The sequence below is a fragment of the Stegodyphus dumicola genome, chromosome X2 (assembly GCF_044657685.1).
Source record: "Stegodyphus dumicola isolate Sdum_Otavi_A_Nest chromosome X2, ASM4465768v1".
Classification (NCBI taxonomy): domain Eukaryota; kingdom Metazoa; phylum Arthropoda; class Arachnida; order Araneae; family Eresidae; genus Stegodyphus; species Stegodyphus dumicola.
This window is the reverse complement of record NC_140781.1, coordinates 118,017,964-118,034,031: the sequence shown is the minus strand read 5'-3', so window position 1 is coordinate 118,034,031 and position 16,068 is coordinate 118,017,964. Positions and strand designations below refer to the sequence as shown.

The following is a 16,068-nucleotide window of genomic DNA, read 5'->3' as shown; positions in this document are numbered from 1 at the left end:
ATTCGTATATGCAAAGAAAACATAGGGAAGATTTAGGTCAATTATTATCAAATATATAAGCTTTTGTTCTGTAAAATACAGAGAATATCTATGTTAATTTCTATCTAAAGTACAATATAGTTAATTAACAAATTCAGTAAACGAATGTAGCACAAAAGAAAACATGATACGTTTAGATTATTTGAATGAGTGTGCTAAATTTTAAAATTGTTAAATATAGACCAGGAAATTGTAGAAAACTTACTTTTTCCAATAGTTTACCAAGTTAACGTTGTTATTTTCCTTGAAGATGAATGTTTAATGTCACAAATACTATTTCATTCATATCTTCAGGTAATACACAAATATATACATATTTATTTATTAAAATTCAGTTTATCCCAAACATGTTAAAGAAAATATTAATTTGCATGCAAGTTAATCGAGTAACTTCTGTTTTAATTACACACATAATTATGATATGTAAAAATTTTACATTTATCAGTCAATCTTGCAATGTATTGTAATCTATTATTGTTGTCTTTCTCAGTTTAAAATCTTATAAATATATTAGATCAGTACTAAAAGTTCACCCCTACAAAAGAAATGCTTTATTGAGGTATTTTTAAAAAGTTCCCTTTTACAATGTAATTGTTAATTTGATAAGTTCATAAAATTATGCAAATTCAAAATTACCTAAATATGTTCTTTATTTTATCTTATATACCAGATAAAATTTTAAAAAGTTAATTTGTTTAGGAATATTGAAGTTTTTAAATATTTATCTCATGTGACTTTTTCTATAACATCATTATAAACGTACATGTTGATGTGGACATACCAATTATTTTTTTTCATCAAATAGCTTTATGGTATTAAATGATTTAAAAAGAGGCAACTGGACAAAAGAAAGCAATTAGAAGTTGGCTAATTTTTTATTAATTTGTTGTCAAATGCTGTGCATTTTAGATTATGCTCATATGATGACAATGAGTTATTTAAATTATAAAATTATTATGAACATATCCCACATAAATTACCAAGTATAAAATTTCAAGTTGTTTGAAGTATTATGAACTGTAATACTTGCAAAAGAAATACACATGAAATTAATTTAAGAATTAAGTTTATTTTACAGGTATTCGAAAACTGCAATTACTGTTAAACAATAAAAACTAACATTAAATCTGAAGAGCATATTTTTTTCAATAATAAAATTCAACATAGACTTCATGCAGCTTCGCCATATTTGTTCTATAGTTCGCTGTCTTTAATATCCTGTTCGATTTTTGTAAAAGTGAATTCTTTGTCACCCAATGTTTTGAGAACAACTCCTAAACAAGAAAAAGGAAAATTTCTAATAATTTCACACTTCAGATGTTTTCAGTTTTTAAATATAGTTGAAGTATTAAGAGATGCATATAAAATGCACTGAGCATTTCATATTTAAAAATTTACATTTCAGTAATTAAAAATTTAATTTCATACTATCACACAGTAAGCTTCAATTATATACCTTACACAATGCCTATAATTTCAAGTAAAAAATACTTAAGATTTGTTTAGAACTGCAAGGTTGAGAAAGTCTTTAATGGCTATGTTTGTATTTAAGTACATGAGAAAAAAACTTAATTTTGTATTAATTATATTGCATTAGCCTTTTCAATTGTATTCCTACATATAGTAAAGAATATTCGCTTTCTTACAGATAACCTTTTCTTAAATAAAGAGTAAGCAGAAAACTAATCACAACACTATATACATATAACAGAATACTTCATAAACATATACATGTCATTAACATACGTATATGCATTAACAGGCTATTTTACACATTTCAATAAACCAGAAACCAATACACAATCAAAAGTATTATCAGTAAATTCCTCCAAAATCAGAGCAAAAATCTTTATCATAACAATGGCATCTCAGTTTGCAATATAAAATATTTCAAGTCTACATTCATGTGCATTCTAAGCAAACAGAAAGCTGAATAACAATAAAATTATAAATACCATAAAAAAGTTAAGAGCCACGTAGAATGATAGCAAGACTAAATGAAGTCTTCCTTCAAAAATCAATTTAAATTCAAAAATTTGCCTTCCTGTTTAACATCTCAAAATAGGGTTACTGCTTTCACTAACTAAATTTCCTGTCTTGGCAAAATAAAAATTGTCACTTCTGTTGCAGGAAAAATTTGCTGCAAACTTTGTATGCAAATAATCCAATGAAAAAATTTTAATTGTGGCTTGAATATTTTCTTTATTAAATAAATGAAAAATTCCCACATATTAATTTATGATCCACATGAAGCTTTTTACCTCTACCATATCATGCAGCTATTTTAAAATATATAATCTCATATAAAAGCCACAGAATTTTTTTACCAATATTAATATAGTATAAATCATTAATAAATCTTCTAAAAACAGCCCCAAAATTTCTGAATTTGATACCCAAAACATAATTCTACGTAACTGTTAATGTATGCATTTGCTTGCACATACTTAAAATGAATTATACACACAAAAACTTACCATATTAACTTTAATAAATTCTTAATTAGCAGGATGACTCAATCAAGGCAAAATATGAAAGAAATCTACCTGATGGAATAGTTGTAAAAGATATATTTAAAAAAAACTAATATTGTTTACCTTACACATGGCAGAAATTGAGTAAACTGTATGCAGCTGGATTATTTATTAGGAATAGAAGTTAGATCAAAGTACCAAAGTCACACTAGGGCTTAACCATTTGGGTGCAAAGAAGCATCTCAATTTAAAAAAGAATAATTTAAAAAAGCTAATAGAATTTTATAACTTTTACAATCTAGTACAAATATTAGACACATAAACAACACTAAATGCCATTATTTACTTGCATATTTTCCTTCTTTGTGTACTTTACTCCTTAATTTTTCAGGATATGATTTAGATACAGAGTTATAGTAAAAATGTATACTGGTAAAAAAAAAAAAATATTGCTGAAACTGATAAGTCCTTTGAATTATATACTATAGTGCATAGAGGGATGGAATATGTGACTAAATATGATAAATCAGATTACAATAACATTAAACAAATAACATGAAAAACTGAAAAAAGAAATTTTATTTGAAATTATTTTTTAACTCATGGAAAGACAGACAGTATTTCCAACTTATTAAATTCAATTATATTTTACCTTCGTCAAACCAATATTGGTAAGAGAGTTGTATTTAAAATCGGTGCTAAGCTAAAGCTGCTTTCTTGCCTAATTTTATACTATTGAAAATACCGGTAATTGTCAAAGTTATTCGTACTCAATATGTGTAAGATTATTAATGAGCTGCCAAACCGCAGTTAACCATCTAATATACTACATTCAACGTTATTATTTTTCTTTTTGAATGTCAGGTTTTCATTATTTCTGCCAATATATCTGTAACAGGACATAAAGATTGAGTTAATGTAGAATAGAAAATTACCTTGCAAGTTAGCACCTTTACCTTAGTGGCAGTACATTCTCTAGAAAAAACATTTTAAATTATTATACTTAAACAAAAAATTCATATTTGTTACAGCAAAACATTATTAAGACAATAAACCAGAGTTGAATGCAAATCTAGTTTAACTCCATTCTTGAAAACTAGTTTATTATTTTCAATTTAATTTAAAAATAATAAAAAATAAGGTACGTATTACGATGTACTACCTAAATATCTCGCCTAAACTGGCAATCCTTGTAGGTTATACAGGTTAACCCTAACATAGGTTATAGAGGGCACTAAGATAGAGAGTATTAATCCCACACTAAGGACTCTAACATTTGGTAGGAACAGTTTGAAAAGTAAAACAGATATGTATAGTGAACCAATGCAAAACAAAAACAATAGTTCTTTAGGGACAAAGCCCCTTTGGACTAATAAATACGAGTAAATTAACAGCTTTTAGCTATTTTTTCTTCTTGTAAAAAATAGACATACAGAATATTTTTAGAAAATAACAGTACTTTAAGCATGCATTTTCCACATATTTTAACACAATAATTCATTCTAGCTCTGTTGCAATACTGGCAAAGGTACTCCTCTGTTATTAGGACGGGATTCAGAAATGTACAATGAAACCTCGAGATACGAGGAAAGTATGAGCAAAATACGAGCATTAATTCGAGTAACAAGCAATGAGCCAGGCTGTTGGTACAGGTGGCGCCATTTCCCTACTTGGCTCAACTAGGAGAATCCCCTCGTCAGATCACTCAGTGTTCTTTTATATACGTGTTTGTGCACTTGTAAGTTAATTGTTTTGACATTTAACGTGAAAATAATTATTTCAAGATGCCTCGCAAGAAGATTGTTGGCTCAGATAGTGCTGCAAAGAAAAATAAGGAGGCCATGGCCGTCGACATCAAGAAAGAAATCATAGATAAACATAAGCATGGTGACGGAATTGGCGAAGACTTGCGGCCTTTCAACATCGAAAATCTATACTATTCTGAAGAAGCAGGAAGAAATTAAGAAACCTGATGTAGCCAAAGGAATTATCGTTGCTTCCAAGCACCATAAAAGTACTCCTAGATGTTGAGAAGCTGTTGTTGGTGTGGATTAATGAAAAGGAGTTAAAATGTTGGTAACAAAGTTAAACTATTGTTATATTATTGTTACGAATTTGGTATTTAAAAAGCTAATATTAGTTCAATTATAAATTAATTGGTTTTATTTCTCGCGCAGTGCAGCGCGTGACGAATATTAAAAGAAAGCTAAGCCGGAAAATTGAAAATACAAGAGCGCGTGCATTAAATAAATAAATATCTCTTTTTGATTTCGAGAAAGTACTGGAAAATTCTAGCGCGTGATTTTAAAATCTTATTAAAGGAGAAAAACATCTCAGTTTGTATTAGTTGTTGCTTAGTTTGTTGTTGTTTAGAAAACTGCTGTTGTTGATTATAGCGAATTCGCGGATTAGCGTTCTTTAGCTGTTTTGAATTACGTTCTATTGTACATTTGAGTAGTTAAAAGATAACTACTGTGAGATATTGTAATACTGCATGATAATTTGAGAAAATTTAAGCATTTTTGTTGTGATAATAAAAAGTTTTGTTCATTTTTCATCGGACTTGTGCATTCACTTCATAACGAATCCGTACGCACGCAACAATTTTTGGTGTCAGAAGTGGGATTTGAATGCCAATAACAAGAGCGATGGAAGATCAATTAAGGCAATTGATAACAGCCTTTGTCTCGTTTAAAGAAGAAATGAAAGAAGAGATGAAATCTAGCCAAGGAAAGATGGAAGGGGCCGTCAACTCCGTTAAGGAAGAAATGAAATTGGGCGAGGAATCTGTTAAGGACGAAATGAAAGCCGTTCAAGCTGGTCAAGAAAAGATTGAAGCAAGTCAAGAAGAAATGAAAAGAGAGATTACCTGCATAATAGAAAATAAATTTGAAGCTATGGAAGGCAGAATTGACACAGTTGAAAATAAAGTTGGACAAATTGAAGAAAAAGTTTTTTTTGTAAAAGATCAAATTGAAGACAGAGTTTCTTCGGTGAAAGAAGAAATAGAAGAAAGAGTTTCTTCTGTAAAAGAACATATAGAAGGGAGAGTTTCTGCTGTGGAGGAACGAATTGAAGGAAGAGTTTGTGCCGTCCAACACCAAATCGAACAACAAATTGATGAGAGAGTTTCTGCAGTTGCCAAAGAAATGGATACTTTAAAGAAATTCGTAGCGTCGGCAGGGAGCAGGAGTGATGATTTTAAATTCTTACCAATGCCTGCTCGTCCACCTCTGAAGCTATCCACATATGATGGGAAGACCTCCTGGCAGGTGTATAAGACACAATTTTCTATCATGGCGGATGCGAATGGATGGGATTCCCAAGCTAAGGCCTGTCATCTCGCCGCTTCTCTAAGAGCCGATGCAGCGGATATCCTTCAGACTCTTCCCGAAAACAAAAGGTTAGATTTCGAAGCTCTGTCCGGCGCCTTGGAGTTGCGCTTTGGGGAGAAGTGTTTAAAAGACTACAGCAGGCTCCAATTAAAATCTCGTCAACAGAAGCCTACCGAAACACTTCAGGAGCTCGCCACGGATGTTGAAAGGCTGTCCCATCTCGCCTTTTCGGAATGCCCGACAGAAACAAGGGAAATCCTGTCCTTGCAATACTTTATCGACGGCATCCGAGATACTGAAATACAGAAAGCTCTACGAATGGCGGATGTAAAAGATTTAAAAAGTGCTCTAGTGTACGCCATGAAATTTGAGGCAGCCCAGCAAGCCACTCGTCGAGACCGCCACCCAGTCAGAGCTGCTCAAGTCCAGGAGCCAGGGGATCAAGTCACCGCTCGACTTGACGATTTAACTAGACAACTGAACGCCTTGAGACGGAATATTGGTGAGAAGAAACCGACCGTTAAGTGCTGGAACTGCGGTGCTGAAGGACACATACGACGAAACTGCAAAACACCCCAGGGTACTGATGTTAAGACCGCTTCTAACAAGCAGCAGGGAAACTAATTAGTGGCAATCTCGCGGGGCGGAGGTTGCCAGATAATGAAAAGCCCCCGTTTAAAGCGCTTCAGATTTCTGCAATGAGAGGCGGCAGTAATGGACTTTTCATAATAGGACGTATTAATGGAGTTCCGTGCAATATGACTATAGATACAGGAGCCAACGTCACCATCATCCAAAAAGATTTGGCTCAACAACTAGGAAACAAACTTATCTGGACGCCGCCCTGCGTTACTCTCCAGACTGTGTCCGGTGAGAAGATCGACATCGACGGAAAAGTAAATGTTAACATCACGTTTGGAAGTGCCGCTTAGCATCACACGGCATATGTAGCAGAGATCACTGATTCTTGCATACTCAGATTGGACTTTCTAAGGAAATACAATTTTTCCTTGGATTTTAAAAATAACGAATTGCATTCTACATCTGAGGACATAGCGTTATTTCTCGTTAATGATGAAGAAGTTAAATCTGTCCATAAAATCATAGCACAAGACTATATCACAATACCGGCAAGAACAGAAATTTTACTTCCTGGATCCATAGCCGAAAATAGAAATTTCCGCTACGGCATCATAGAATATCCCAATAACTGTAATATCCCAAAAGGAGTACTAGTAGCCTCAACACTCGTCGATCTATCCAGAACGGTTATCCCGGTGAGAGTCGCCAATGTAACTGAAAAGTCGAGAGTTATTAAGAAAGGTGAAGTGGTTGCAACATGTACTCCAGTAAATAGCGTTGAAAGAAAGAGTAACATCCCAGAATCCGTGTCCTCAGAGAACATTACATCGGAGTTATTGCAGAATGCACAATTAAACGATAAAGAGAAGAATGCTGCCGATCGCGTCATCAAAGATCTTCAAGTTGTTTTCTCCCGCTCGTCTTCTGACGTGGGTCGAACTAGTTTGACACAACATAGAATAGATACCGGCGATCATTCCCCGATCAAGCAACATCCAAGGCGTCTGCCGTTTGCTAAACAGGAAGAGGTGCGAACACTGTTAAAAGATACGGAAGAAGGCGATGTCATCGAGCCTTCAACAAGTCCATGGGCATCTCCCATCGTTCTCGTCAGAAAGAAAGACGGCTCAACAAGATTTTGCGTTGACTATCGCCGGTTGAATGAGGTTACGAAGAAAGACAGTTACCCTCTTCCTAGAATTGACGACATTCTAGACACTCTTTCTGGAAGCAAGTGGTTCTCAACGCTTGATTTAAAGAGTGGGTATTGGCAGGTAGAAATACACCCTCATGACCGAGAAAAGACGGCATTTACTACGGGACAAGGGCTTTGGCAATTCAACGTGATGCCGTTTGGACTGCGTAATGCGCCGGCAACATTCGAACGCCTCATGGAGACTGTTTTGCAAGGACTTTCCTATGAAGCCTGTCTGATATACCTGGACGATATCATCATCGTCGGAAAGAGTTTTGAAGAGCATCTAGAAAATCTTAGAAAGGTGCTTCAGAAACTGAAAGAAGCCAATCTAAAGCTGAGTCCCGCTAAATGCAAATTGTTCCGAAAGGAAGTGACTTACCTGGGACATGTCATCTCTGCAGAAGGTGTGCGCACGGATCCTGAAAAGGTATCAGCGGTTAAATCCTGGAAACGTCCTGAATTTGTCCATCAGCTGAGAAGCTTCCTAGGGCTTTGCACCTACTATAGGAGATTCGTGAAGGACTTTTCTTCCATCGCAAGACCACTTCACAAGCTGACAGAGAGCAAGCAAAGATTCTTGTGGACAAAGGAATGCGAGGATGCATTTAACAACTTAAAGGAAGCTTTAACATCTGCTCCAATCCTGACGTATCCTCAGCTCGACAGACCATTTATTCTCGACACCGACGCGAGCAATGAAAGTGTCGGTGCTGTTTTGTCCCAAGAAATAGACGGCCAAGAACATGTAGTGGCGTACTGGAGCAAGTGCCTGTCTAAACCGGAGAGGAATTATTGTGTCACCAGGAAAGAGTTGCTCGCCATAGTCAAAGCCGTAGAACAGTTCCATCACTATCTATATGGCAGAAAATTCCTGCTATGCACCGATCATGCATCATTGACCTGGCTTTTAAATTTCAAGAATCCTGAGGGTCAAATAGCCAGGTGGATACAGAGACTCCAAGAATATAACATCACTATCCGTCATCGTAAGGGATCATCACACGGAAACGCCGACGCCCTGTCTAGAAAACCTTGCCAAGAAAGCTGCCGATATTGTTCCAGGGTGGAAGCGAAATACGAGCTGCTGACTCCGGTCGCAAGACAAATTACAACATCAATATCGGCTGATCGAGAACCGTGGAGTGATGATGAAGTCAGGAAAGACCAGCTGGAAGACCGCGACATTAAACCGATAATTGATTTAATGGAGTCATCAACCAGAAAACCTACCTGGCAGGACATTTCTATCTGTAGTCCTACAACCAAACAGTATTGGGCACTCTGGGATTCACTTCACATTCGAAACGGTGTCTTATACCGGAAATTTGAATCGGATGATGGGAAGACGTTCCGATGGCAGCTGATACTTCCAAGATCCCGCATTCCTGATGTCCTTAAAGAACTACATAACAGCCCTACGGGAGGTCACTTTGGAATAATGAAGACCTTACAGAGAGTTCGTGAGCGCTTTTACTGGAATAATGCAAAGGATGACGTGCAAAAGTGGTGCCGATCCTGCGATGCCTGTGCAGGTCGGAAAGGACCAAAGAGACGCAGCCGAGGCAAGGTGCAACGTTACAACGTAGGGGCGCCTTTTGAACGTATCGCCTTTGACATCCTGGGACCTCTGCCACGAACTGCTGATGGCAACAAATACATACTCGTTGTCGTAGATTACTTCACCAAGTGGCCTGAAGCTTATCCTATTCCTGATCAAGAGGCTGTCACAGTAGCTGAGGTAATGATACAGCACTGGATTTCCAGGTTCGGAGTGCCTCTTCAGTTACATTCCGATCAGGGAAGGAATTTTACCTCGGTAGTAATCAAAGAACTATGCAAACTACTCGGCATTGACAAGACCCAAACGACGCCATTACATCCCCAGTCGGATGGCATGGTAGAGAGGTTCAATCGAACCATCCTTAATAACCTCTCATTAGTGGTTTCCAGAAACCAGCAGGACTGGGACAAGAAATTATCGCTGTTTTTACTGGCTTACCGCAGTGCTGTCCACGAGACTACCGGCTATTCTCCATCACAGATGCTATTCGGTCGTGACCTTCGTCTGCCTTGTGATCTATTGTTTGGCCGCCCTCCAGATGCTCCTTCATCGTCTGAGGAATATATTCAAGATCTCCAGGCCCGGTTTGAAGTGATGCACAACTTTGCACGAGAGCGAGTCAACTTAGCGACGGAGAAGATGAAGACCCGATATGACACAAGAGCTACTGAACATCAATTCCACGAAGGAGACAAGGTGTGGTTGTGGAATCCGACTCGACGGAAAGGACTTTGTCTGAAATTACAGTCACCTTGGGATGGCCCGTACACAATTCTAAACAGGCTGAATGACGTCGTGGTTCGGATTCGTAAGTCTTCGAACTCTAAACCTAAAGTCGTTCATTACGACAGATTAGCTCATTACTATGGCCATAGTACATAATGTAAATAATTGTAAATAGTATAAGACCATGGTCCATTTTGTTTTTAAATGTGTCTTTGATTTGATTTGTATTTAGTATTTGATTTGCATTTAGTATTTGATTTGAATTTGATAGCATTTGATTTGTTTTATGTATTGCATTTATTGTTCATGTTGTTTATTATTGTAATGTAATGCTTATTAATGCATTTATGCCACAGTTGTAAATTTAGCTTCCTGTCCAGGGATTGTACTGCCCGGGACGTGCAGTACTTGGGAAGGGGGCAGTGTTACGAATTTGGTATTTAAAAAGCTAATATTAGTTCAATTATAAATTAATTGGTTTTATTTCTCGCGCAGTGCAGCGCGTGACGAATATTAAAAGAAAGCTAAGCCGGAAAATTGAAAATACAAGAGCACGTGCATTAAATAAATAAATATCTCTTTTTGATTTCGAGAAAGTACTGGAAAATTCTAGCGCGTGATTTTAAAATCTTATAAAAGGAGGAAAACATCTCAGTTTGTAGTAGTTGTTGCTTAGTTTGTTGTTGTTTAGAAAACTGCTGTTGTTGATTATAGCGAATTCGCGGATTAGCGTTCTTTAGCTGTTTTGAATTACGTTCTATTGTACATTTGAGTAGTTAAAAGATAACTACTGTGAGATATTGTAATACTGCATGATAATTTGAGAAAATTTAAGCATTTTTGTTGTGATAATAAAAAGTTTTGTTCATTTTTCATCGGACTTGTGCATTCACTTCATAACGAATCCGTACGCACGCAACATTATTTACCAGTGTTATTTATAAGGAAAAATTGACTTGATATTAAAATGTTGATATTTTTTGGGGTGTGGAACGGGTTAACTGAATTTCCATTATTTTCAATGGGGAAGCTTGTTTCTAGATACGAAAAATTCGCTATACCAGTTGAATGCTGGAACGAATTAAACTCGTATCTCGGGGTTCCACTGTAGATATGTAAGCATGTGTATGTGAAGTATACACATACATACATAAAGAATATGCACATGCACACAGGAGCACCTACATTTAAAAATGTATGCATATAAACACACATTTCTGAATCTGGTCCTGATAACAGAAGAATACCTACATGAATCATAGGATTTACATTAATCAGTTTTATTAGAATATTTAAATGCAGAGGATTTACATTAATCAGCTTAAATGAAATCTTCACTATCCGAAAATTCAGTTTCATTTCCAGTTGAAACTGTATCACAACAATCTCATTTATATTATTTCCTTCTAACAACTGAACATTTTGAAAACCTTTTCTATTCCATGGAAAACTAATGCTGCATTAAACATACATTTTCTAAATCTGAAAATTTTAAGTTAGCTTAGAAACTGTAATCATTCTTAAAGTTTGATTTATGCAGATGTTAGATCAATAAAATTACTTTCCTGTGAAAAAGTAATATGGCATTGAACAACACGATTTTACACATCAAGATATACTGAGTGAAAATTCCTGAAATGTTTTATTTCTTGGTATCTCTGCAAGAATTGTATAAATAAGACTACCTGCCTTTTTTTAAAAAAAAAATGTTTAGTAAATACTATGAAGAAAATTGGTTACATTATTTACAGTTCATAATTAATAGAAAATAAATCATTTCTTAGCTTATCAGAATTTATTTTTATCACATTCATAAAGAGTACTAATTTAAACAAACATACCATTATGATTTCAATAACTATGAAATAGAAAATCCAAATCTGCATCTTTGATGGTCTAGTAGATTGGACGTCTCGTTTACTACAATTCAGCAGGGTGCTGACTGCCCAGACTGTAATATATATATATATATATAATTAATTTACAAGGGAAAAAGCAACAAAAATATAAACAATTTCTTGGTTTTATATAAGCATTTCTGCACATTTACAATTTTAATTTTTTTAACTATCTAGTTATATCAAAATACATGATTTAGTAAAATATAATTCAAATAATTTAAGGTATTTTAGATCAAATACTAATTTTTCAATAAATTTTTTCATGCAAGTCTAATAATCAACATAACTATCAAGTTTTGACTTCGAAAATTATGTTTAGAGAAACTTGAAGCTGCAGTAAATAGTAATAAATTTATTCAAAACTGAAAGTAAAGCATTCTTACTTTATTTTCTTTCTTTAACTATGGCAGATCTTTTAAAACAACAAAATCAAACAAACAAAAAAGAAATACATTCATGAAAGGACTTAGGACTTACTTATTATTCATGAAAGGATATATTTCAGTAATTACAAGTGCATAAAAATTCAGTATATATATAAAAAAAAATTAACACAGATTTGGAACAAAGTACCTGTGTTTCTATGGCATAAAATTTCCTTTTTTAATAGCACAATATATTTGAGTTAAAGATTATATATTAAAGCAAATTTATAAAACTAAATTCAAAAATAAGAAATTAAATTATTTTTAGGGAAAACACTAAGCAAATAAAAAATTTTGAATTTCATAAATAAATGAAAGTTACATGCTTTATTTTTTGGCATAAGGTAGATAACATTTCCATAACAGATTTCTGAACAATTAGTCATGTTAATATTGCCTTTCTTTCCTGCTTAATTACAGTATGCTTTAAGATAAATATTAAAACGTTTGAGTAAAAATAATATAACTGTAAAAAGGTGAGACACATACAAAAAGGAGTGACACATACAGTAAGAAACAGACTAGTGCAAAATTTAACAGTACCAAATCCTGAAAATGAATCATTAGGCACGTACACAAAAGAACAACACATGGAAAATCACATTTCCTACACAGACGCTATTTATAAAATTTTATATAGGTGAAGAAAGTACGAGTATTAAACACTGAAAATATAAAATATTCGGTTGATCTTTACATTATGGTAACTTGGCGTTTTTTTGGCGAAAATTTGGCGACCAACTCTCCTACAGCAACACTCTATTTTTTTTTTCCCGCCGCCATTTTGTCTTCATGAAGTAAAGACATGTTTCTTTTCTTTTTATCTACTGAAAACTTCTTCCAACAATCTACTAGCCGAATTACACTTATGCTAGAAATTTTATCTAACAAAACTGCTTAATCATGACAAATATTCACTGCAAAATTGGGAAAAGTGCACAATACCATACTCCTTACGCGTTTTTCAAAATAACACATACACATAAACCATGTACACGCCGACTTATTTTTACTTAAAAAAACATTCCAGAATTGCACAAAAATGGCATTGCTCACACTCTTCACTATATCCATGTACACTGCTTTTTTCTCATAAATTAGAAAAATTTCACGAAAATACATGACAATTTTCTCAATCTTTAAACCCGGTAAAAAGAACATATATGAAATTACCTGATCGCGAAAAAGTATTTACCCTTTCCAAATATGAACATTTCCACATATAAAATAAATAAAATATCCAAAAACCTCTAAATCATCTATTACATTATACACGTCACCAACGAATTCATACCGCGAGCATTACTAATACTTAGTATCAAAAATTTAAATTATTTCCATGCACGTTTACTTCAACTTAAACGTGTACCAAATTCCTACAAACATAAAATTCACAAAATAACTATCATTTAATTAAAATATCACTAAACCATGTACACGTCGACTTATTTTTACTTAAAAAAACATCCCAGAATTGCACAAAAATGGCATTGCGCACACTCTTCATTATATCCATGTACACTGCTTTTTTCTCATAAATTAGAAAAATTTCACGAAAATACATGACAATTTTCTCAATCTTTAAACCCGGTAAAAAGAACATATATGAAATTACCTGATCGCGAAAAAGTATTTACCCTTTCCAAATATGAACATTTCCACATATAAAATAAATAAAATATCCAAAAAATTTTACCTCTAAATCATCTATTACATTATACACATCACCAACGAATTCATACCGCAACCATTACAAATACTTAGTGTCAGATATTTAAATTATTTCCATGCACGTTTACTTCAACTAAAACGTATACCAAATTCCTACAAACATAAAATTCACAAAATAACTATCATTTAATTAAAATATAATTAAATTCAAAAACACTACTTAAAATATAAATGAGCACATACATTAAATTAATACATACATAAATACCCATTTCGAATTCACTTTAGTTACGGCCATGGGATCCAAAAATTCATGAACACTGTTTCACACAACACAGAATAAAGCCAAATACAAAACTTCCAGATTTTTTCCCGATTTCCCCCCCTTTTCCGATTAAAGAACCGTAATTCGTCCATTAATATCACATGACATATCCCATGATCTCTCATTTCCCTCACACAAAATAATGCGTAATCGGAACTGAGTAGTGCTCACATTATTACCAAAGTCCCAGGTAGTAACCTTTATCGCCTCCAAAATGTCGCCAAACTACCAGTTACCATATTGTAAAGATCAACCATTCACTTACTTTCTTCAAATAATTAGTAACTTCGATGGATTCAGTCACAAACGCCAATCCACGAACAAACAGTATTCTTTGCGACTTTACCATTCTTTTCGACCGCCATTGCTGAGTGCTGACTTCACAAATATCCCGCCACAACCGGAAGTAGAAAGTGTCTGCTTTGCCATTGGTCAGTGAACAAGAATTGCAACGCTTTTTTTTTTTTTCTTTATAATTAAACATATTAAGAAAGCCTCTAAATTAGCATATGAAATAAACTTACTTTTGCATTATATAAATTTATATTCACAGCATCTCTGTATTAAGGTAATAATTAAATTTTTCTACGAAAAATAGAAATGTCTGTGTATGCGCATGCTCAGTGTATAATCGTAAATCCGGTTAATTTTTATATTCCTGAAATGTTTTATTTCTTGGTATCTCTGCAAGAATTGTATAAGTTAGCGTAAAATTAACTATGCAAATTTTGAGTTCATTTAACTGGACCCTTGTACTTATTCTGTAGATCTCCATATTAAGAATGTCTTTAACTGTTTCAGGAAAAATATAAAATATAATATAATTATTTATTTACATTATTTATTAATTTTTTCCTCATATAAAAATTATTAAAATCGCTATATCATTTTTTCTGTACATTAAACAAAATTTAAAAAAATTAGCCTCATATGATTTTTATAACAAAGATTAAAGGAACTGAAATATATGTAAAATATCAGGATTCAGCTTGCAATTTCGTAGAGTTATTATTATTATTATTAAATAAAAATATTAGTATATCGATTTACGATTTTGATTAGTATATCTTTGATTATAATTAATGATCCTTTGGTCTACATTAAACTGTTGTTCAAGAAGTTAAACGTTTTCGAGCATCTTCTGTTGTATTTATTATTCTATTCCTCGACATGAAAGATTTGCTAGTCTTATTCCAATTTAATTGCCCACATTTGCTAAATAAAATAAGGCGAGTATTGTACCAAACTCATTAAGTACACAAATTTAATATACAGCTTATTCCAGTTAAATGGGTAATAGGATTTTCATAAAAGGAATTAAATTGTGTAAATTAATGTAAGTGTTGATATGAATAAAAATAACAAATTTGATATAAGAAAATAAATAAGTTATTTTGAAGATGTTTGAATTAAGAAAATATAATTTTTTGCAAAAATGCACGTAAAGATTTAGCTCACATGTTAAAATTTATAGAAAAATTTTAGCCACATATATGAATGCCCCTTTTTTCATGTTCGTGGACAAGGAAAACAAAGTGAAATGCCAGAAATACACTAAATATTTTGAATTAATAAACTTCATTTTCAATCTTTTTAGACTTCGTATAATATCCGTAAAAGTGACTAATGAAATATACCATAAAGACAGTAATTTCTTTCAGAACATTCGGATTCGTATAATATGCGTAAAAGTGACGAATAAAATATACCATCATGGCGGTAGTTTTATCAGTACATTCGGATTCGTATAATTTTCGTAAAAATAACGTGTGGAAAATAACGATCAAGAGTCAACAGTAACTTCAGACTTTTTCATTCGTATAAATTTCGT

The 16,068-nt window shown here is 33.4% G+C and overlaps 1 protein-coding gene and 1 long non-coding RNA gene across 2 annotated transcripts in view; one reads left to right on the top strand and one right to left on the bottom strand.

The window, feature by feature from the left end:
• LOC118184277 (chloride channel protein 2-like) overlaps positions 1-16,068 on the top strand; it is a 266,024-nt gene that overhangs the window by 205,220 nt on the left and 44,736 nt on the right. The gene's annotated exons all lie outside the window — the stretch shown is intronic.
• On the bottom strand, positions 1,095-14,626 carry LOC118184278 (uncharacterized). Its single transcript, XR_015038934.1, has 3 exons — positions 14,503-14,626; positions 11,757-11,866; positions 1,095-1,313 (listed from the first exon to the last, which is right to left on the bottom strand). It is a non-coding gene; the product is annotated as an uncharacterized LOC118184278 (long non-coding RNA).